This window comes from Staurois parvus, unplaced genomic scaffold (genome assembly GCF_062004578.1).
Source record: "Staurois parvus isolate SC_StPar_1 unplaced genomic scaffold, SC_StPar_1.0 ptg000448l, whole genome shotgun sequence".
NCBI lineage: Eukaryota > Metazoa > Chordata > Amphibia > Anura > Ranidae > Staurois > Staurois parvus.
Genome location: NW_028318244.1, coordinates 3,568,628 through 3,593,054, shown reverse-complemented (window position 1 = coordinate 3,593,054; position 24,427 = coordinate 3,568,628). Strand labels below are relative to the sequence as shown.

At 42.0% G+C, this 24,427-nt stretch overlaps 1 long non-coding RNA gene and 1 pseudogene across 1 annotated transcript in view; one reads left to right on the top strand and one right to left on the bottom strand.

Annotated features, from left to right (window-relative positions):
- Positions 1–24,427, bottom strand: part of LOC149453553 (uncharacterized) — a 119,620-nt gene that overhangs the window by 64,519 nt on the left and 30,674 nt on the right. The gene's annotated exons all lie outside the window — the stretch shown is intronic.
- Positions 6,439–8,180, top strand: LOC149453555 (ras GTPase-activating-like protein IQGAP2; annotated as a pseudogene).

Sequence of the window (24,427 nt, the reverse complement as noted above, 5' to 3'; positions counted from 1 at the left end):
GGTCAGCTCTAGTAAGATATGCAGTAGGAATATCTGAACTGATTACCAGAACCAGCAGAATACCCACTTTGTCTTAGGTACCCTCCGATTTCTATATTTATTTCCACTTCCATGCTGCTCAGATCCTCAACATCACCCTTGCAAAGTCACTGGAGAGCAACTGGGGGATCAGTTGGTGGACCTGCATGTGGGAGGGGCCTAATGTGCCCATGCACTAGGGGTACCTTTGCCCGAGGGCACACTTACCAATGCCTGGGACTAGGCAGGAACTGCAATCATGTGAACAGTCTAACATCAAGGCATTCTTCCATCTCAGTTGAGCTCCCATGGTGTATAGTAATAAATTGGATATGTGTGTTAGGTGGTTTCCCATCGCTATACACCATGACTTCACCAGCCAGCGTACCTCTGTTACCTCACTGCCAGTAACAGAATGAGATCCCACCAGACACAGAGCGCAGATCTCATGTGTATCCTGTTGTAACTCCTTCACTCTCATACCATATGGCTAGGTTGAAGGTCTCCATAATGCTGGTCTGGCCCACTTGCTATGGGAGGGGGACCGCTAGGGAGGGACCCACAGCAGCAACCCACTTACTACTGTAGAACACCTCACCTTATCTAGGTAACACGCCTCGATTGGTTGCCATGTGTCATGCATATCACATCCCTCTGCGAATGAGTGACGCGGTCGGGCGAGCGCTAGCTGTCAAAGCAGGGGTTTGAGGGCTGGTCCTTTCATTCATAACATGTTACATCCTCAACATGAGTGTAACATGTAACATGGTGTGAAAAGTGAACTTATCCTTTAATATACAAAGTATAAGTTGTATTAATTTTTCCTTTGTTTAGTTTTCCTATTGATTGAAATAGCGATTTGTATGTAATATTGTATGTTTACACTGACTATTGAATATTAATGATCAATGATTTGATATCACAGCTTACCTCTGCCTACCTGATGAAGCTGATAACAAAACACATGGAATTACAACACTCCCTTCCTGCCCATTGAAGAAGGTTGATGCAGCAGTTGCTATCTTTGAGCTGAGTTATGTAAAAGGACTAATAGGCCAGATGCTATCTTATCTATGTAAATATATATGGTAACAGGAATTGTAATTGTAATATGATAAGGAGCTTTGACTTACAGAGGTACAGTATATATACAGAATATATATAACCCATGTAATGAAATGTATTTGTTGCAAGCAATTTTATGGAAATTGTGCTTTTATTAACATTTATTGAATACAAAAAATTAAACATAAAAAAAATCAGCTACCAAAAAAAGGGACCATGAAGGAGTTAAAGAGGCACTGTGTTTGCACCCATTCATGATCCCTCTAGACAAGTCTTTGGCAGGGTGTTATGTGACTGAAATGCATTGACATTATTCAAACCCATTTGAATGATCTCTCTACTGGGAATTACCAAAGGGCAGCATTGCAAAATTTTATCTTCCAGTTTTAATCCCAACAAATCTTTTTTAGTAAATTTGACTTCTTTTTTTTTACTTCATTGCTGAGTTATTCATTTTTTTTGCTATTCTCTAGCTTACATTAATGATCAGTGAAGAGTTTCCTTACGTTGATGGTTACTGAAAAGCTCACTTAATCTGGCGGTAAGCAGAAAAGGGACTCTTTAAACAGGTGGTCAGTGGGAGAAGGTCCACCTTACCTGTGATTAGTGGAAAGAATGTACCTTACATTGGTCCTCAATAGGAAGAATGCCCCCTTAAAGATAGCTAAAAAGATCATTGGTGTCAGCGGTTACTCTTTTCTCAAGGAATATCTAGCAACCTCTGGAGGACCCCTAGGGTTTTATAGAACCCTAGCTCAGAAAGACTGGTCTATACTATTCCTTCACATACCTATGCCCCCCACAATTGCCCTAGACCCCCTACACCTGTTTCCCTTCCCCCTCCACTCTCTATTCCCTCCTTTCATAATCACTCCCAACAACATTCCTTTTCCGTACTCTGCCCGACCTCTTCCCTTTTTCTCCCCTCAAAATCCTTAGATCTTCATGGTATGCCATACAAATTGACAACATTATGTGATACAAAAAAAGGCTTATGCTTTGTTTGGGGGGTCAGACAAGGAAGAAGGAACGCTTGGATTTTTTTAATCACATTTATTGGTTTAAGGGACATGCAACGTATGTGCCAACCATGACTTGTATACTAACATTCTTGCCTTCTATGTTCCTATGGCAATAAAGATAAATGATATAGAAAACAGAACAGATATATCTTCCCTTTTAGTCTTGGTGACAAGGGTTTTACCAGACAAGAAGTGCAACAACCACTGTTCTAGCCTTTACTAACTTCTTTAAAAAAAAAAAAAAAGCTCTTTTATTCACTGTAGCTGTTCCAGATTTTACCTCATTTCCTATCTGATGAAACCCATGTCAGCAAGAAAGGAAGGACATCTGTATGGAGCCCCGGATAGCCAGTGCCAAATTACTGCACTTCTAAGGGGCTTGATTTGATAGTGAAGAGCCTGATAGGGATACATTTGTGGTAATATGGTCCTCTAAGCTCTGCATGATAGAGGAATACCCACTATACGTGAGGACCCTGCACAACCCATACCAGGCTTGAAAACATCTAGAAAATGTATGCTAAATAAAAAGCTTAAAATACACACAGGGGCATCTACAGAGGGGTCACTGAGGGAGACCCTGAAGCCCAGGGTTGGTCTGCGAGGCCCAAGAACTGACTCTCTATACCAACACTAAGCATGCTAAAGACCCCTAAGGCCTGATTTGAGAAGTGGAATTGTCATTTTAGCCCCAGAAGCTTACTATCTATTGTCACAGTCAGTGGAGTTAACGCTGTTTAATAAAAGACAGACCTTTTTATGAAAAGCGTTGTTGCAGTTTAGGCTCAGGAGCTGACTGTCTATGTACATAGTGTTCAACCTGCTGTCTATGGATACTTATTGTGAGGCCATCGGGCCCCCACAGCCAGTGTTTTCCTTGCCTAGGTGTTCTCCGTGTATTGTAACCATGGCCCAGTTGTTCCCATTGTATTGCATATTAAAGCGGTATTAAGCCCAAAACCAAAAATGTAATATATTGCAGATTACCAATACTTAGATGATAGTTTTCTTTTCTGAAAGGAATGAGATAGGAGGCACAGAAGACAGCACCAGTTTGTTGGAGGTAGGGGAGTGTTACATGTATTAGCAGATTTAGATACATTAACAAATTGAATCCAAACTCCAGCTCACACTTTATAATCATTTACAGCAGTTTTTTTTAATTTTGGGAAACCCAAGCTTCTCAAGCATCACTCCCTCTGTGATGTGAGTGTTGTCTTACCCCCCTCCCCCCTTCTTTGCTTTTGCTGTGCCTTACCTCTAGCGTTATTTTTTCCCATCTCTTCTAACATTCTGATGAAACTTTGTGATTTGTATAGTACTGCTTGGACCTTGAAGAAGGGGACACTCCCTGAAAGCTTGTCTTCAAAATTGTATGTTAGTGCAAATACAAAAAGTATCACGGACAGTACTCAATTGTTTCTGTCGCAAATGCACTAACAGGGCTACAATCACCTCAAGCAACATGAATAAATAAAAGCTGATTATTTTAATCACCCGTCAGTAGAACTACAGGCATCCCTTTTTTTAATTTTGGATAGAGTAAGGGAGGGGTTATAACCTGTCAGAATTTTTTTTTCGCCATCTGTGCCTTTCCCTTCACTTCTTGTCCCATAGCCAAAGAGGAAGCGAGAAGAAATCCCAGCAAATTAACAGAATTCCTTGGAGACTCTAGTGTCCCCATTGGAAGATTTCCCCCCTATTACTTTTCTGGGTACAACCCAAAATGTAGGATTTTCTTTTACTTTCAGTGATAATGGTAATCAGGACAAATAGAGAGGGCAAATCTCCCTAACGGAGACACAGACAGCAATAAAATCTGACAGGGGTTTTAATCCCTCTCCACTCTATCCATAACTAGAAAAAAAGGTTTGCCTCCAGTTATACTTTAAATGGTTTGCCTCATCCATGTACACTGCAACAATCTGCTGGAGAGCTTCCTGTTTACATTAAATATACTGTAGATTGATGTGTGTATAGAATATAAGCATACTATCCTGGTGTATTAATTCTGTGAATTAAACCTCCAGTGTCCCCTCTGAAAGGCAGACAACATCATCACCCAACAAGCTATCTAAACATGGCTCTGGACTTGCATTAGTACGGGTAGCACTGTTTATAAAGGTGTGTTGCCCATCCCCCATACCATGCCTCAGCAGCAGGTTGAAGTCTCTAAATTTGAAAAAAAAATGACTGTTATTTTCAGTTGAATCCACTGAGATTTGAAAATTACAGTTCCACAGCTAAAGGTGGGGGATGGAAACCGCCTAACAACCCCCCCCCCCCACCAGCCCTACCCCAAGACAAACTGCTGTAAATTAACATTTGGTTGATTTATTGATTTCAACAATTTCTCCTATTAAAAAAGCCTGATTTTACACCACTCTACGGGCTTCATTCACAAAGCTAACACACTAAGACACAAATGTTTATTTTATATATAAAATATTACAGTCAAGTTTAAATATTACATGTGAGCACAATTAATATATGTATTCAGGGGTTTGTGAATTAATCCCATTAGTATTCCTGATAATTACAGAGCATAACCCCTTATGTAACATATTACTGGGCTCCTTAGACCAGAGTTCTTTGTTCAAAACAAGATCTAAAAATAGCAACCAATCAGCTGTGCTCACTGTGGTCATGTGACCTCTGTGGTCATGGACCTCTGTGTGATGTCACAGTGTAGCAGGCAGACACTTTCTGTCTTCCGTGGTGAGCAGTACTGTACTAGACTGCTAAAGGCGTTTTCTTCAAATATCTTGTTTATATTTGCACTAATGTGCTCCAATTTAAACATTTCTCATCAAATGACCACTGTTGAATCTCAGCGAAAAAGTAAGAAACTTTGTCTACATTTTTTTCCCATATTTTGAACAAAAACATGTTTTTCTCATTCACCTCTACCTACAAGTACTGTGCACACACATTCATAACACAGGCAGTGACAAAGTCAGCTCCTCTCCCTATTCTTTTCTATTGAGAGCTGAATCTTGGCAGCCATCCAGCCCTCTAATAGAAACACAGCAGGTGCTGCCCCCTAATGGGAACACAAGGCAGGTGCTGTAACATCTTTGTTGTTTGGTAATAATGACTTCACATTATATACAGCTAGAGGGGTTAGGGTGGGCTTGTTTTAAAGCTCCCTTACTGCTTGTTAAATTATAGGAATACTTTAATGTCCATAGTCTGGGCACAGATGCTCTTTAGGCTTACATGTATTTATTGTTTGTCATTGACGCCATATACTTGTTTTACGTTGTGTACATACAGCCGGATAATATGTGACAGATCTGCATATGTAGCAGAATGGTATATAGTGTAGAATTGGTTCTCAACATTATAACTTTATTATGCCTAGTGTGGACAGGCTTTGGATTAAACTGTTACCTGAGCAATTTTAAAGTCAGAATGGATATATCTTACATGGTAGGTGAATATCCCCTCATTTTTTTTAAGTGGGCCCTTTAAGGACCAATCCAAGATTAATGAATGGTGAAAAAGAAATAGGAAGAGAAGGAGGGGGTTATCGGGTGTGGGAAGGTTGTGGTAATGTTCCCAAGCCACTGCTCTGTGTGTCCATTCACACACAGAGCTGCAGTTTGGCCCTGCCCCCTCTCTCACCTCATTGGCTGACTGGCTGTGATCGACAGCAGTGAGAGCCAGTGGCTCCTGCTTGCTGTCTTAGCCAATGAGGAGGCAGAGACCTTGGACAATGAGGCTGTCTTGCACATTGCTGGATTGCGATAGGGCTCAGGTAAGTATTTGGGGGGGGGGGGGGGAGCTGGGGGGCACTGCTGCACACAGAAGGTTTTTTGCCTTCATGCATAGAATGCATGAAGGTGACAAACCTTGAGCCTTTACAACCACTTCAAGTCAGCCTTTTTTTAATGTGCTGCCAAAGAGGCTCAATTTCTGTTTATTTCCATGTGGCTGAAGACAAGCCAGCTAGGGTCACAATAATGACAGTGCTTTGGGACAAACATTTTGGTGTCTAATGCCCAGAAAGTCACACTATACAGTATATATTCACAATTTTGTTTTCTTAGTTTTAGACAAAGTGAGGAAAGGTTAGAACACAATTAAAACCATTTTCTTTTATTTTACAGGTTTTACAACTATGGAGAATGAGGTTATGTCATCCCTTGTAGAAATACGCTCAATTGTTGGGAGCAACCACGCTGGAAAGCTTTCCAAGAAGTTGCTCCGAAGCAAAAGATTATCAGTTAGTTCCAGTCTAAAGGATTCCCATTCCTTGGACTCCTCCTTGGATATCCTTTCTCCCCAAGAGGTATTGATAAATTACCTAGAAGGTGAAGTTTCCACTAAAATGAATGCCATCCAAACACTAAAAGAGGAGTTGAATACCTTGGACAAGAAAATATCAATTCTTGTGAATGGGAAACGGACACTAGAAAGCCTTGTGTCCCGATTTCCAAAACTAAAGCTGGACAACAGAATGGACATTGAAGATGCGATGTCCATTGACAGACAACGCATGCTTGAACTGAGCAGGAAGACACAGAGGTTGGAACCCTATCAGTACCTCTTCTATCATCTACAGACCCAACCAAAGTACCTGTTCAAGCTCATCTGTCGAATGTCAGTACATGACTATACCATTCTTGAAGAAAGGCTTCTTCCCGGACTCTACAATCATGCCTCAACTCCAAGAGAGGAATATCATTTTGTCAAGTTTTTGGGAAATGCTATTCAGTATGAGTTTGAGAAAAAATGTACTCATATCAAGGATATAGTGGAAGGAAAATTAATTAGCATTGAGACTGCCTTCAGCTTTTACAGGCAGGCTGCAAAATGTGATGTCCTCCACAACAAGCTCACTAAAGTGATAGATAGGATATTTCACTTAAATCACAGATTATTGGAAAGACCTTCTCTCACTCCTTACATGGCAGACCTAGTCTTAAATGCAATATTCTCAGATGTGCACAGTATACCTTATGGAATAAGGTATGTGACAAGAGTCCTAAGACAAGCCCTGCATAAAAAGTTCCCCCAGGCAAGTGCAGATGAAGTCTTTGAGACTCTTAGCCTTTTCATGTACCAGTATTTCCAGCCAGCTATAGCAGCTCCAGATGACTTTGGAATAATGAAATTTAAGATGTCAACAGAATCAGGGCAAAAAGAGAACTTCATGATCGTGGCTGTGCTTGTCGGCCACACATTAATTAATAGCCATTTCCCCAAGGAAAATGCTGGAGCTTCAATCAAGAATGACTATATAATCAAAAACCATCCACGTTTCAGGAGCATGTTTGAGGAGGTTTTTAATGTTCCAGAACCAGAGGAAGAATTTGGCTTCAATGAATATTCTGACATGATTTCCCTAAAGAATCCAGTGATAGAGCTTCATGCAATGGACATTGTAAGCACACATAAGCTGCTTTCAAAATATGAAAAAGTGGTCATCCCAAACCAACAAGACAGTCTTTATCAAATTTTCAAGGATCTTGGACCAGTTCCTAAGGTTAAAGATCTTCTTTTTTATGAGAATGCAGCTGCTGCTAACAGAGGTGGAGACTTGACAGCAACTAAAGTCTGCCTCTCCTTAGGCAGCAAATATATTCCACAAAAAGAGAAAAATTTGACAAACCCAAAGGCTTTACAGGATGCTGGGCTTTCAAAAGCAATGGACTCCCAAGATATCCTGAACAATACTGACATGGATGTCACAAAGGAAAATGAATTTCAGCTGCAGCAACAAGCTGAAATAACGAAGCTCAGCCAAGCAGTGGATGCCCTTAACGTCAGCTTCAAATATTACCAGGACAAGGTAAACCAATATCAAAGGTTCTGGAACAGTTGCCTAGAAAACCTAGTGGGCCAAATGTCATCCAATATTGACATGAACAAAAAGATGCAGAAGGAGACGGAGAAGCAAGATGACATTAAGATTTTGGGGCTGAAGGAAGAGAGGAAAGAAAAGGAGAATAAGCAAACTAGGAAGAAGAGGACCTGGCTTCATAAATTGTTCAGCCCTAAGTCACCCACTAGCATCAAAAAGGTCAAATATACTGCAGAAAAACTGCACTACAAAGGTGTCATTGTTGACACAACAGGTAAGGAGACCAAAGAGCTGGAGAGACAACCGCTGACAATAGAATTTGCAGATGACCACCAAATTAAAGTCAGCATCGGCAAAAAGTTTGTTCTCCTTCCCATTGCTGACATCCTAAACCTCCATTACAGCAGAACACCAATCATGGAGTTATTCTGCTATCGGGTTGATGTCAGCATGTTGTTGTTTTTAGTGTACAGCAAGCTTTATGTCAGAACAACACATAACGCACTGTATCAAGAAATAACACCATAGGTTGTTGATTCAGGGAGCATTCGATGGCCCTAGGGCGGGTTCAGCAAGACGCTGATTGCAATCTACCACTCGACTGCGGGCAGCCGACAGATAGATCGTTATCTCTGCCCTGCTTCCCCCAGCCGCTGCTGCTCTCATGTTTACTGCAGAGCGGAGAGCGAGCATAGTGATGGATGGAGGGCGGAGCTCCCTCAGTAACCTTTCAAATTAACCAGCAGGTGATTGGTTGCTAGGCGGGCCTAGAGAGAGAGGGGGAGAGAGAGAGAGGGAAGAGAAAAGAGGGGGAGAGAGAGAGAGAGGGGGGGGGGGAGAACAGAGGGGGAGAGAGAGGGGGGAGATGTGCTGTGTGGGGAAGAGGAGATCTCCTAAAGTGGAGTTCCACTCAAAAGTGGAAGCTCCACTTATTTGCCTCCTCCTTCCCCCTCCACTGTCATATTTGGCACCATTTGGAGGGGAGGGAGGAGCGGATACCTGTTTGTGACAGGTACCCGCTCCCACTTCCGGCTCAGTTTGCCACAGCGAAGTGAGCCGGAAGTTCGGCCCCCTCCTCCCTCTTAGTCTCCTGGCAACTTTCACAGATCCCAGAAGACTGCCGGAGCAATTAGTACGCGACTTGCGCTTGCGCAGTGGGCACCAGGCTGTGAAGCTGTCATAGTTTGGTGCCCACAGTTTAGATGCTGGCGCCATGGAGGACAGAAGGAGAGAAGGGACTGCGTGTGTGAGAACGTGGCTGGACTCTGGGACAGGTAAGGGTGTGTTTATTAAAAGTCAGCAGCTGCAGTTTTTGTAGGCTGTTGACTTTTAATAATCACAAAAATGTCTGGAACTCCGCTTTAAGGGCTCTGCCAACAGGGACCCAGTCCTCAACTCTCACTGTCTTCCGCCATGCTGACTCCTGTACCCTGCCGGTACCGATCACTCACTGTGTTTATTTAGAGAAACCTGCCTTCATGGTGGGTCACAGTGGGACTTTAATTCCGCTTTAACAAGCCATGCTACCTAATGTCATTGACCATATTTGGTCAATGACTTCACTCGGAGATACCCGCTGGATTGTTTACTACATGAAACAAGCCAGCGGGAGGGGAAGTCACTCATTTAGTGGCAGTAGTGATACCACCACCAACTGATACAAAGTTTGGCTACAGAAATAAGAAATAACACCATAGGTTGTCGATCCAGGGAGCATCCGATCGTCTTAGGACAGGGTTCGGCAAGCTGACAATTGTAATCTACCGACAGCTGGATTGTGAACACGGCTCTGCTTCTCCCCAGCCTCAGCCACTCTCTTGTCCACTACAGAGCGGAGAGTGGGAGGCAGCATAGTGCTGGATGGAGGTCAGAGTTCCTTAGTTAACCTTTCGAATTAAGCAACAGGTGATTGGTTGCTAGGTGGTACCACCACTAACTGATGCAAATTTGCAAAGGTCCCAATTGAAAGAGGAGACCGGGACCTTTCCCTGAGTACTGGACATGTGTGCTGGGAGCTCGCAGGGCACGCGCTCTCAGCACATATGTTCTTTTTTAATAGAACGCAAATGTGCGGGCGCTCGGCGTCTACAAAACAGGTTAAGCTACAAAACACTGAAGTGTGAATGCAGCCTCAGGCTCCTGCACACAATACCTGCAGGTCTGTGCTTACTATAAGGTTAGGCACCAAAGAAATGTCTCTATGAGTATGACACTCCTCCTATACCAACATTATTGCGCCAATATAACAGAGAGTGGATATAATTAATAGGTGCTGCTATTAATAAAAAACTGTAAATAATAATAAGTTGTGATAAACAAAATAACCACAAATAATAGCGCAATCCTAAATTGAATCAATAAATTAATTTGCACAAATATATATAACCACCACCAAATATGTGCAAATTAATAGTGCAATAACATAAATAAGGGATCTCAATATAGTCCATTCAAAAAAGTCCATATATCAATGATCCTCAATCAATGAAGTACTGAGATCCTCCTTCATCAAATGTGATATTCAGTGCTCAGAACACCCCATCAAAATGCACACTCACCATGTGCTAGTAATTAACCAGCATATTAGTATATATTCACCAAAAAGACTCCAAAAGAAGATCCTCATGTGTTGGTAATCAATCAGCATATCAATATATATCCGGTATTCCACCAAACAAACTCCAAAGGAAGATCCTCTCATATCCAAATTAGCACATGTGGGTAAAGAAAGAACTCGCCAGTGTAATATTATCCAACAAATTTATTGTAAAAAAAACCCCCTTAAAATCACACTCACAATAAGTAAGAAAAAAGCATTTGATACATCAGGGCACAGAGCCCTGTATCCAGTGTCTCACCTGCCTGCCTGCACTCAAAATGGTGGTAGTACGATCACGTGATCCGGACACGTGCGTCGGAGTGCGTGGTGACGTCACCGCTAGCCACACCCTCTGTGCTTATACCAGTGTTTCTCAACTCCAGTCCTCATGGACCCCCAGCAGGTCATGTTTTCAGGATTTCCCTCAGATGAAACAGCTGTGGTAATTACTAAGGCAGTGAAACTGATCAAATCACCTGTGCAAAATAATGGAAATCCTGAAAACATGACCTGTTGGGGGTCCATGAGGACTGGAGATGAGAAACACTGGCTTATACCAACGTACGGGCGTTCAGTTGCAGAGCTGTAGGCAGTGTAAATGGACTATGAGCGAACTGATCAGCATGTTCGCAGTCTTTTCAAACCACAAGTCGAACTGCCTTTGTGGATCATTAATTCATTAATTCACAGATCTCTGCCCACTGCACAGCCACACCATTTAAAAAATTTGGCAGCAGGTACACGGAGAAGAACCCACAGCTGCTGTCACAGAGAAGGGGGCTTTGGTACAGGTTCAATAGGTGCATGCAGGGGTGGACTGACAACTCATGGGGACCCCAGGCAATAAGGGATCATGGGGACCCTGTGTCCTTGCCCAAACTCAAAAAAGCCTATGAAAAAGGTACCAGGGGCATCTCATGGGGCCCCCTACTGACCCCGGGCCCTCGGGCAGTGCCCAAGTTTCCAAATGTTCAGTCCGCCCCTGGGTGCATGTTACGTGTTACACCCATGTTTAGGGTGTAAAATGTAACATGCTACTAAAGGTGAATTTAGCCTTTAAAACCATTGACACTGTGTGGCCCCCACTGCCTGCGGTTTTTCTTTTTTTCAAATTATAAACAAGCTGGCCAGCAAAATATTTGGTGAATGACTTCAGCCAATATCACTGACTGGTCTGGACATCCCAGTAGGAGGGGATTGTTGGCGCAGGTCGTCACGTTTATATTGGCGAGTCGTCGTTCATTGCGATTGATATTGGATCTACTTCGCTGGACAACGTAACTGATGCTGGATTTACACCGTGGGACATATTCATTGACCATCGGTGTGCGATGTCGTGTTTGTGTTGGCGAGTCGGCCGGGCATTGCTCATTGTGACTGACACTAGATTTAAATTAAATCGCTGGACAGTGTAATTGATGATGGATTTACACTGTGGGGCATGTTTTTTAATGGCAGAGTGAATAGTTGTGCTTCTATCAGAGGGTAGTAGGGTGTTGTTCATTGTGATTACATCGCTGGATGATGGTGATGAATTAACACTGTGGGACTTTTTTTCTTTTCATACATTGTCAACAGTGTTTGTGTGTTTATTTACAGTGTATTTTCGGTGGGAATGAGTAACCAGACAAGATATCTGGGGACCTGCTATCCTTATGGCCCCTTTCACATGAGCAGACTAATCAGGCCTGGTTGTCTGTATTTCAAGCGGATCCGATCGGACGATCCATTGCTCTTTATTGAGCGGTGGGTGTAAGCGGACATGTGTCCGTTTACACCCTCCTGCATCCGGTTTGATCCTACCCACTAAAAAGAGACGGATGGGGATCCATTCCCCATCTGTCTGACGGATTGGATCAGATGACGGGTGGAAATGGACAGGTGGCCCGTTTACATCCAACAGCCCATAGAGGACAGCAGGCTGTGTTCATGTCTGCTATGCATAAGCAGAGCGGACATGGATCTGTCACCTGCTTCCTCAGCGGGGATCAGCGGACAGATCCCCTCGCTGAGAGAGCAGATCCGCTGATGGGTTCCACCAAGTGTGAAAGGGGCCTAAGAGGAATTCCAGGTTCTGATAACTACAGTATGAGCCTCCTGCGCTACTAGATGAACAATGCTACCGAATGGGGAGGGCTGCTAGCACCCAACCATATATCAAATGGATACTAGAGTAGACAAATATATATATATATATTGGTGCAGCGCTTAACCTAAATGTTACCTACTAATAAATAAAATACAATAATCATTATTTTTATGTGACTATTAGTGTACACTGTGAATAATAGTCCCTTATCGTGAAGTGAACTGATCCACTCAGGGAGCTAAAGTGAAAACAAAGAAGTGACTAAACATGGTACCATAACAAAAAACAGTGAAAACAAAAAGTCCAAATGGGACTGTACTGATGTGAATAAAAAACAAACAGTATACAAAGAATCCCTGAAATTGGGACCAATAGCTCACAAAATAGTGATCACAATGGCTCAATAATGCCCAATAAGGAAAAGAACCAAGTGACAATAAGTGAATCCCTAAATGAGGGATCAAATTCCACAAAAGTGACAAGTGCTGTGTTATAACATCAAGAGAAAAAAATATACCAAAATTATATGAACATATAAAAATAATGTTATGAAAAACATCAACACCACTTAAATTTAAATAATATTATGCAATAAGTCCAAAAGAAAAATAAAAAAGAATATACAAAAAAAGCATATAAAAATATATAAAAAATTCAAAGTTGCGTGAACACCAAGTATTCCAACGCTTTTTGAAACGTACAGGTGATAAAGTGGATGTGCATAACAACCAATGGGAAATAATCCATAAGCGGCTGAATTGCCCCCTCAGCTCCTTGAAGCGACCCAAACGGGCCAAAACGTTTGATATCCCCTTCACTGCTATGCGTAATAAGCAGCAGGGTCACCTCCAGAGATGTTAAAATGAGATACAGCCAACTCACATTAAGATTAAGAAGGTAGAGATAGAAGAGATCTTCCATAGTGGAAATCAGTTTAATATACTTTTAAGAACATATATAGCCAATTGCCCACTCACTTTGCATTAAAATAGAACAAGCTGTAAAACCACATGCTATGGGTGTACTTGCATGGGTTTTTAGGTGTAGCAAGATGGCATCCACGCCAAAAATACGTCACCACGTTCCTACGCGTTACGTCCCGTTATCACGAGACTTCCTCAGGGTAACGTCATTGGTGACATGCGGCTTTATATAGGGAAAATGGATGTCAATCACAGTTCAGAGGCAGACCTGCTTATTGCTCCTACCTCTCAGGAAATCTCCTGCGGCCATTACCAGGGAAAATGTAATATTATTGATGATACTTATATTTCTACGCTTTTATTTATATAACTGATCAATATATATTAAACCGGAGCTTGTGAAATAACACTTTTAAACTGTAGGTAACCCTACGGTGGCCATTTTAATGGGGTCCTGTATAGAAGATAATCTATGAGATGCTCCTACCTCTCAGGAACTTCAATAGCTATACAAATCGGGGGACTATTAATATCTGAAACCTACACTTTTATTAAATCTAAAAACATAAGTTAAAACAGGGCATGTATATCTGCACTAATGCAGTTCTAAACCTTTATTAATAGCAATCAAAAGTTGAACATATATCGAATGTACTAAAAATATATAAGGAGGTGATGACTATTTAATATGGCGATCTATACCTATTTAAAATCATTTTTGTTGATATCTATAAAAACTAATGCCATAAATACTACTTAGGATAAAAAACTATAAATTTTACAGAAGAAAAGAGAAAAAACTGCTATTTACTATTTTTTCTTATTGTTGTATATGGCCCCAACCTAATGTCACAAAAAGATATATGATACACTAAAAAGTGCGTTTTGGAGTGACTATTTATGGTGTATCAATGCGTTATAAAGTGCGTTTTGGGATGTCACCTAAAAATAATGATTATTGTATTTATTTATTAGTAGGTAACATTTAGGTTGAGCGCTGCACCAGGTTTTGATAAGTCCACTCCCTAAAGACTCCCCCCCCCCCCGACATCCACCAGCCTAGGGATGTGGTGATGAGGCCCTTGTCCCTATGAAGCAGGCAAGGTACCCCTACCAAGTTGAGGGCACGTGGCGTGGCCTGGCATGGTATGGTTCAGGAAGTAGGGGGGTGCATGCTTCCTGCTTCTCTATTTCCTGACCAGTCAAGCTGAATGGCTAGATAAGGATTTGGTATAGATTTTGGAGGGACCCCATGCAACCATAAAGAAACCGGCAAGGGAATTACATTTAGCAGCAATTTTTTTTTTCTGCATGTCACTTTTGCTGGACTACATCTTACAAGTGTGCCGCTTCATGGGCAGATTTACAGTATTCCCCAACATGTTATCTGAAGATATTTACCTGTGAGACAGGTAAGTCCAGATTTATTATTTTAATTGGCATTTTAGTCTTACCATGGTGATTCCAGTATTTATTTGTACAACAAACACAATTCTCATTTGTACAGTATAGTACATGACACAGGATCTATAGTTTTAACCCTGTGTTATGCTGCCACCTTCAGGAGATGGGATGCTAAAACAAGAAAGCAGTAAGGATGGCGCAGAATAACTCCTCCAGCTCTTAGCATGCCTCAGTTTTTCGCTATTATCCTTAAAAGGAACTTTGCCCTAAAAAAAAAAAAAATACTGTAGCTGCTGACTTTTAATAAACATAACAGGGATCCAGCGCTGTCCTCACCAAGGCCAGTTCTTTGCCGGTCTTAGGGTTCCGCGGCACGGCCATCTTGGATGTGGAAGCCGGCAGTGACTTTCTGGTGCTTTACAGCTGGCTTCCCACTGTCCATGCACAAGTAGTGTTGCACTTTCCCAATAGGAACCCACTCAAAAATAAATATATATATATATATCACCCAAAAGTATTAGAAGTTCTGCTTTAGGAGTATGGACTTCAGCTCTTTTTTCTGAGAGAAGTAATGGTTTCTTTTTATGATTTATTTTCTTCAAGACTCTTCTGTGAAGATTCCTAGTTGCTCCATAGCCACTGCCACTTCATTTTGCAGCTTTGCAAGTTGGTTGACTCCTTGATAGAGCCTTGGAGGATTGTGCCCAGATCCCACCTGAGAGAAAATGTGGAGCCAAACTTTGCTCTAGGCACTGGATCCTGTGTGAGGTGCTCACCTTGGCACTTAGTGCATTGTATTTGAGCTATCTGCATGGTGCTATACAGTTCCAGGGTTGAGGTCCATCCACTGGTGGTACCCTGTCTCTGAAGATCCTTCCTAAAGGGTATGACCACCGGTACAGTGAAGACTGTTTGGGATGCCCTTGAGGGGGCTGTTGTTGCGCACCCGGATTGCAATCAGTGAGTACCTAAGGGCTTGTTCTACAGGTGGTGCATCAGTAACCCTTGCTGCTACTATACTCTATATACCTGGAATTATATATATTGTTGGTTATCTCTGTAAGGCATCATGCCATTTTTGCCAAAGGTCATGTTAACTGCAATCAGTCTGCCTCACCTTCTCCTCCAGAATCTATCTCTGTTATTTTCTACAGCTTCTGTAGCTGTGGCCAATGTGGAAGTCTACCCTATCCCCTCAGATGGGTTGGTACATGGGGAGCTTTAGTCTATAGGCTTAACACCTAGCCTAAATGTATTTGCATAGACTGTTCTATGCCAAGCTGAATCCTTAGATGGCCCCATCCTACTACTGTTCCCAGGACTTCAGACATTGAGGATCTCTTTTGCCTTTGGTTTGGCAAGCCATCACTCTGGTCTGACACAGCTTCTCTCTCCTGAGATCAGTACCACAGGGACATCTGCCTCATACTGCAACTAATGGCTGATAACTTCTCCTATTGGGTACTTAAACGTTGCATGGAGTCTGCCAGGTTTGTCATTGTAACTTTCATGTGGGGGACTTTCCAGGCCTTGTAGCCTTTTTTTCTAAGTATTGCCATGCCTTGGACCTGTCTACTGTACCAAGGGTCTTCTCAATGCACACTTACTTATTACTAGTAAACAAGGATTCTTGCTTTCCATATATTGCAATACATATTCAAGCTGGCCAAATGCATCAAAGTGATCCCTCTTTAGCCATCTGCTACTCTACTGTGCAAAATGCCAACAGGTCAGTCAACATCCATCAGACTGTGCAGATCCTATTGAGATCCTGGATGATCCTCAAATTCTAGAAATAGAACTCAGAGCTGGATCCTTTCATTGCTCTGAATATCTGAGCCTGATTCTAATCCTTGTCCTGTGCAAAGTTTTTCCTTCCCCTAGAAATGCTCCAAACTTTTCACTCCCATGTTCAGACTCTGAAGTCCAGGACCAACCGACCCTGATTTTGCATAAGCGTTAAGGATTTAATGGGGTCCTTCTTGAGGAAGTCCCATATCCCCATCTTCACACCAGACTGTTGCTGCTTACCATTCTGCAGCATGGGACATGAATGTGTAATATCTGGTTTATCCCATTCGCTGTCAGGCAGGACCAGGCTTGCCCTGATGTTCAACGCTAGATGCAAAAAATGTCCTACCTCCCAATGCTTTGGTTGGTGCTGTTGACGAATGTCAGCTTTTTCGGCTCAGCAAAAGTTCTAGGCACCCTTTTAGTATGAAGGACTTGGTCATTGCTGAAAATAATTTACTAGCAGTGTAGTAGACTAATAGAAATCCAACAGACCCAACAGTCATGACATGTATGCTGCTGATTCTGTGTAATTGAATCACTAATTGAAAGGGGCATGTTCAAAATAATAGCAGTGTGGAGTTCCATTAGTGAGGTCTTTCATTCTTTGAAAAACAGGTGGCAATTATTGCCCTTATTTAAGGAAGGAAGGCAGCAAATGTACATGCTGGTTACAGTGCATTTCTCTCTGAAATTCTGAGGAAAATGGGTCGTTCCAGACATTGTTCAGAAGAACAGTGTACCTTGATTAAAAAGTTGATTGGAGAGGGGAAAACATATAAAGAAGTGCAGAAAATGATAGGCCGCTAAGCTAAAATGATCACAAATTCTTTAAAATGGCAACCAAAACCTGAAAGACGTGGAAGAAAGCGAAAAACTACCATTTGAATGGATAGAAGAATAGCCAAAATGGCAAGGACTCAGCCAACAATCAGCTCCAGGAAGATGAAAGAAGGTGTAAAGTTCCCTGTGAGGACTGTTACAATTAGAAGACGCCTATGTGAAGCCAAGCTATCTGCAAGAAGCCCCCGCAAAGTCCCACTGTTGAAAAAAAGACATGTGCTGAAGAGGTTACAATTTGCCAAAGAGCACATTGACTGGCCTAAAGAGAAATGGCGCAACATTTTGTGGACTGATGAAAGTAAGATTGTTCTTTTTGGGTATAGTGGCCGGAGACAGTTTGTCAGACGACCCCCAAACACTGAATTCAAGCCACAGTACACTGTGAAGACAGTGAAGCATGGTGGTGCAAGCATCATGATATGGGGATGTTTCTCATACTACGGTGTTGGGCCTATTTATCGCATACCAGGGATCATGGATCAGTTTGATTACATCAGAATACTTGAAGAGGTCATGCTGCCTTATGCTGAAGAGGAAATGCCCTTGAAATGGGTGTTCCAACAAGACAACGACCCCAAACACACCAGTAAACGTGCAACATCTTGGTTCCAGACCAACAAGATGGACGTTATGGAGTGGCCAGCCCAATCCCCGGATCCTAATCCAATAGAAAACTTGTGGGGTGACATCAAAAATGCAGTTTCTGAGGCAAAACCAAGAAACAGAGAAGAACTGTGGAATGTAGTCCAATCATCCTGGGCTGGAATACCTGATCACAGGGGCCAGAAGTTGGGTGACTCCATGCAACACAGATGTACAGCAGTTCTCAGAAACAGTGCGACTACAACCAAATATTCATTAAGTCATTCAAAGGAAAGCAAAATCTTCAAACATTTTTCAGTTTATATAGTGAATGTTTGAGTTTGTAAAGAAGAATACAAATACTGATATTTTTTTGAACAGTCTAATATTCACTTTTCTTCAATTTTTTTTAGAGGAACAACACAAATTTGATCTATTTTTCTTCATGTTTTGATGCACATGCTGGATCGAAATGGGGCTCAGGTAAGTATAAGGGGGGCTGGGGAGCTGCATTCAGAAGGTTTTTTTACCTTAATGCACTGAAGGCATTAAAGTAAAAAAACGTTCTGCCATTAGAACAGATTTAAACTGAACTCTGCATTAGTTCTTCGCTGTATGGTCTTCTGCCTTCCTGTGCAGAGCGATAAGGGGGTACCTCTGGTCCTCCTGTATGGGGCCCAGAGCTTGCAATTCAACAGGGGTCCGTCGGCAGAGTGGGACCTTTTACTTCCATGTACTGCTGACTGCTCTCCTGGTCTGCAGCAATTAAAAAAACTTCCTGGGCCCCTGGCGGAGTAATCCTTGTGCTACAGTACCCGACAACTGAATTAAAATTTGTGCCTGTTTGTGCCTGTATCAATGTTATTGCTGTGAACTGCAACATGATTACTCTGCCGGACTATTTGATGATTTTCAGACACAGGCAAGTTTGTTTTTTTTGTAATTGCTGCAGACCAGCAGCAGCGGTGCCCCGAAGTAAATATTAAGTAGTCCCACTCCTTTTCCCAGGCCCCTGCTGAACTGATAGAAATTACTGTATCATCTGAACAGCCTTAGGTCTCATTTACACATGAGGTGCCCTCTGAAGAACAATCCACATTTGGATTGCTCTTTAAAGGGAATGTGACAGGCAGTGAGGAGGAATTATATCGCCTCTTCACCAACTGTTTAAACCCCTTATACCCGCAACTGTCCCTGCCCAGTGAACTCAACAGCAGGGACAATTTTTGCTGCACAATTTGGCTGCAGCATTTGTACACCCCCTTTTGCTGCCTTTGCAGCTTAAAGGGAATGGCTGGGTGGTGATAACACAGCTCAACCTTGCATTTTTACTGCTCCTCAGCCACAAGTGTAAATATAGCTGCAGGGCTCCTTTTTACAGTTGTGTTGCTCTCTAAAGAGTGATCTGTGGTGGATCAATATTTAGAGTTGTTCGACAGGTGGTGAGGAAGCATTATGTTGCCTCCTCACCACCTGTTTTAACCCCTAAAATCCAACACCACTCAGCTGCAGCCATGTGCACTGCACACGGTTGCTGCACAGCCCCATTCAGTTGAATGGGTTGAATTCAGCAAGTGGTAGTGTCCGCCGAGCTCTCCAGGCAATATCACTTTTGCTGCACCACAATGTAAAGCATTGAAGCCACATGTATACACTTTGCAACTTAAGGGGGAGCAGTAAAATGGCCTTACTTAGTCTGACAATGCAAGTGATAATGTGCCACATGCTGTACCACTCAGCAGGCTACACTATGAACATTACACACTCCTGATCCCTGCATTTTGTATGTTTTGCACTCCTACATTACATACTCTTGACCCCAGCAATCTGTACATTACTAATTTCTGACCCCTGAACTATGCACATTACCTGCTCCTGACCTCTGCACACTACACAGTACATGTTCTTGAAACCTGCATTTTGTATGGTATATGCACATATTTGATCCCTGTGCTCTGTTTTACATCCCTACCCCTACCCCTGTCCAATTTTGCCAAGCAGCTGTGAGTGGAAGCAGGACAGGACAGCCCTTTGTATTAGTGCCCTCTGGCACTCTGTAATGCTGCCCGGCCGGCCAGAGAAAAGAGAAGGACCAAGAGCTCAGTGAGACTCATGCCGCACTCGGCCAATGACCACAGCCCCACAATTTAAAAACGCGCCAAGCAGTGCCTTGATGCCATTTCACGCCCGCCCCTCCACCGAGAATGCCCAAGTCCGCCTAGCATTTGAATGGCGCATGCGTCATTCAAAAGTCGGCCTGCTGTCATATTTTTTTATAGCCAGCCGATGTTGCAGTTGCAGAACCTGCTCCAATTTTTCAGTTTGTGAGAGTAGCGTTGACTTTATTCTTGCAACACTCTTTATCAACTCCCCCACTGAATCTACCAACATTTATTAAATACCAATAAAAACATGAAACGTACATCTTTGTGTTTTAGTGTTAATATACGCAATTGGAAAGTATCTTAGCTCAGTGACTTTCAGCTTAGATTAAGTACAGTATGTTTACTTTTTTATAATTCAATGTTTACCAAACACACCCTGCGGTGTGTTAATATATCTCAAGCATAGTTCAAAAACTTGCGGCACTTCAGAATACCAGTAATCCATCCATGTCATTAAGCCAATTTGGGTCACCTCTACCTAAGACTGAAAAGGCTCACCCAAAAGAGGTGACTCCACAATGGGAAAGGTCAAATGCTGAAGGTATCTCAAGTAGCCTTTGAACACAGCCGTCTACTATCTGATCCAAACGCCCTGACACCCTTCCTCCAAACAAATACACCGAAAAGTAAAATATACCCCAGGATTTTGTTAATAATTGCGTTTACCAGCCAAGTAAAAAAATAAATCCCATCACTGTGACAATGGGAGCAACATAAGTCTCAAATTTCTGTGTCATTGAGAGAAAAATAACCCCCATAATTGTTATCAGTGGGATTAAAGTCAGTGGAATAAAATAAACCATGAAATGTCCATGAAATAAAATAAGCCCCATCCTTGGTGTTAATGGAATAGAATGAGCCCCATCCTTGGTGTTAATGGAATAGAATGAGCCCCATCCTTGGTGTTAATGAAATAAAATGAGCCCCATCCTTGGTATTAATGGAATAAAATGAGCCCCATCCTTGGTATTAATGAAATAAAATGAGCCCCTTCCTTGGTATTAATGAAATAAAATGAGCCCCATCCTTGGTATTAATGAAATAAAATGAGCCCCATCCTTGGTATTAATGAAATAAAATGAGCCCCATCCTTGGTATTAATGAAATAAAATGAGCCCCATCCTTGGTATTAATGGAATAAAATGAGCCCCATCCTTGGTATTAATGGAATAAAATGAGCCCCATCCTTGGTATTAATGGAATAAAATGAGCCCCATCCTTGGTATTAATGGAATAGAATAAATTTGCCATCATTGGTGTTAATTAAATAAAATAAGCCGCATCATTGGCGTTAATGGAATGAAGACAGCACCAGTTTGTTGGAGGTAGGGGAGTGTTACATGTATTAGCAGATTTAGATACACTAACAAATTGAATCCAAACTCCAGCTCACAATTCATAATCATTTACACCAGTATTTTTTAATTTTGGGAAACCCAAGCTTCTCAAGCTTCACTCCCTCTGTGATGTGAGTGTTGCCTTACCCTCTCCCCCCCCCCCCCTCCTTTGCTTTTGCTGTGCCTTATCTCTAGCCTTTTTTTTTTCCCATCTCTTCTAACATTCTGCTAAAACTTTGTGATTTGTATAGTACTGCTTGGACCTTGAAGAAGGGGACATTCCCCGAAAGCTTGTCCTCAAAATTGTAAGTTAGTGCAAATAAAAAAAGTATCACGGACAGTACTCAATTGTTTCTGTCGCAAATTCACTAATTCGGCTACAATCACCTCAAGCAACATGAATAAATAAAAGCTGATTATTTTAATCACCCGTCAGTAGAACTACAGGCATCCCTTTTTTTAATTTTGGATAGAGTAAGGGAGGGGTTATAACCTGTCAGAATTTTTTTTTTTCGCCATCTGTGCCTTTCCCTTCACTTCTTGTCCCATAGCCAAAGAGGAAGCGAGAAGAAAATCCCAGCAAATTAACAGGATTCCTTGGAGACTCTAGTGTCCCCATTGGAAGATTTCCCCCCTATTACTTTTCTGGGAACAACCCAAAATGTAGGATTTTCTTTTACTTTCAGTGATAATGGTAATCAGGACAAATAGAGAGGGCAAATCTCCCTAACGGAGACACAGACAGCAATAAAATCTGACAGGGGTTCTAATCCCTCTCCACTCTATCCATAACTAGAAAAAAAGGTTTGCCTCCAGTTATACTTTAAATGGTTTGCCTCATCCATGTACACTGCAACAATCTGCTGGAGAGCTTCCTGTTTACATTAAATATACTGTAGATTGATGTGTGTATAGAATATAAGCATACTATCCTGGTGTATTAATTCTGTGAATTAAACCTCCAGTGTCCCCTCTGAAAGGCAGACAACATCATCACCCAACAAGCTATCTAAACATGGCTCTGGACTTGCATTAGTACGGGTAGCACTGTTTATAAAGGTGTGTTGCCCATCCCCCATACCATGCCTCAGCAGCAGGTTGAAGTCTCTAAATTTGAAAAAAAAATGACTGTTATTTTCAGTTGAATCCACTGAGATTTGAAAATTACAGTTCCACAGCTAAAGGTGGGGGATGGAAACCGCCTAACAACCCCCCCCCCCCCACCAGGCCTACCCCAAGACAAACTGCTGTAAATTAACATTTGGTTGATTTATTGATTTCAACAATTTCTCCTATTAAAAAAGCCTGATTTTACACCACTCTACGGGCTTCATTCACAAAGCTAACACACTAAGACACAAATGTTTATTTTATATATAAAATATTACAGTCATTTTCAATGTAGTCAAGTTTAAATATTACATGTGAGCACAATTAATATATGTATTCAGGGGTTTGTGAATTAATCCCATTAGTATTCCTGATAATTACAGAGCATAACCCCTTATGTAACATATTACCGGGCTCCTTAGGCCAGAGATCTTTGTTCAAAACAAGATCTAAAAATAGCAACCAATCAGCTGTGCTCACTATGGTCATGTGACCTCTGTGGTCATGGACCTCTGTGTGATGTCACAGTGTAGCAGGCAGACACTTTCTGTCTTCCGTAGTGAGCAGTACTGTACTAGACTGCTAAAGGCGTTTTCTTCAAATATCTTGTTTATATTTGCACTAATGTGCTCCAATTTAAACATTTCTCATCAAATGACCACCATTGAATCTCAGCGAGAAAGTAAGAAACTTTTTCTACATTTTTTCCCATATTTTGAACAAAAACATGTTTTTCTCATTCACCTCTACCTACAAGTACTGTGCACACACATTCATAACACAGGCAGTGACAAAGTCAGCTCCTCTCCCTATTCTTTTCTATTGAGAGATGAATCTTGGCAGCCATCCAGCCCTCTAATAGAAACACAGCAGGTGCTGCCCCCTAATGGGAACACAAGGCAGGTGCTGTAACATCTTTGTTGTTTGGTAATAATGACTTCACATTATATACAGCTAGAGGGGTTAGGGTGGGCTTGTTTTAAAGCTCCCTTACTGCTTGTTAAATTATAGGAATACTTTAATGTCCATAGTCTGGGCACAGATGCTCTTTAGGCTTACATGTATTTATTGTTTGTCATTGACGCCATATACTTGTTTTACGTTGTGTACATACAGCCGGATAATATGTGACAGATCTGCATATGTAGCAGAATGGTATATAGTGTAGAATTGGTTCTCAACATTATAACTTTATTATGCCTAGTGTGGACAGGCTTTGGATTAAACTGTTACCTGAGCAATTTTAAAGTCAGAAGGGATATATCTTACATGGTAGGTGAATATCCCCTCATTTTTTTTAAGTGGGCCCTTTAAGGACCAATCTAAGGTTAATGAATGGTGAAAAAGAAATAGGAAGAGGAGGACGGGGTCTCAGGTTTGGGAAGGTTGTGGTAATGTTCCCAAGCCACTGCTCTGTGTGTCCATTCACACACAGAGCTGCAGTTTGGCCCTGCCCCCTCTCTCACCTCATTGGCTGACTGGCTGTGATCGACAGCAGTGAGAGCCAGTGGCTCCTGCTTGCTGTCTTAGCCAATGAGGAGGCAGAGACCTTGGACAATGAGGCTGTCTTGCACATTGCTGGATTGCGATAGGGCTCAGGTAAGTATTTGGGGGGGGGGGGAGCTGGGGGGCACTGCTGCACACAGAAGGTTTTTTACCTTCATGCATAG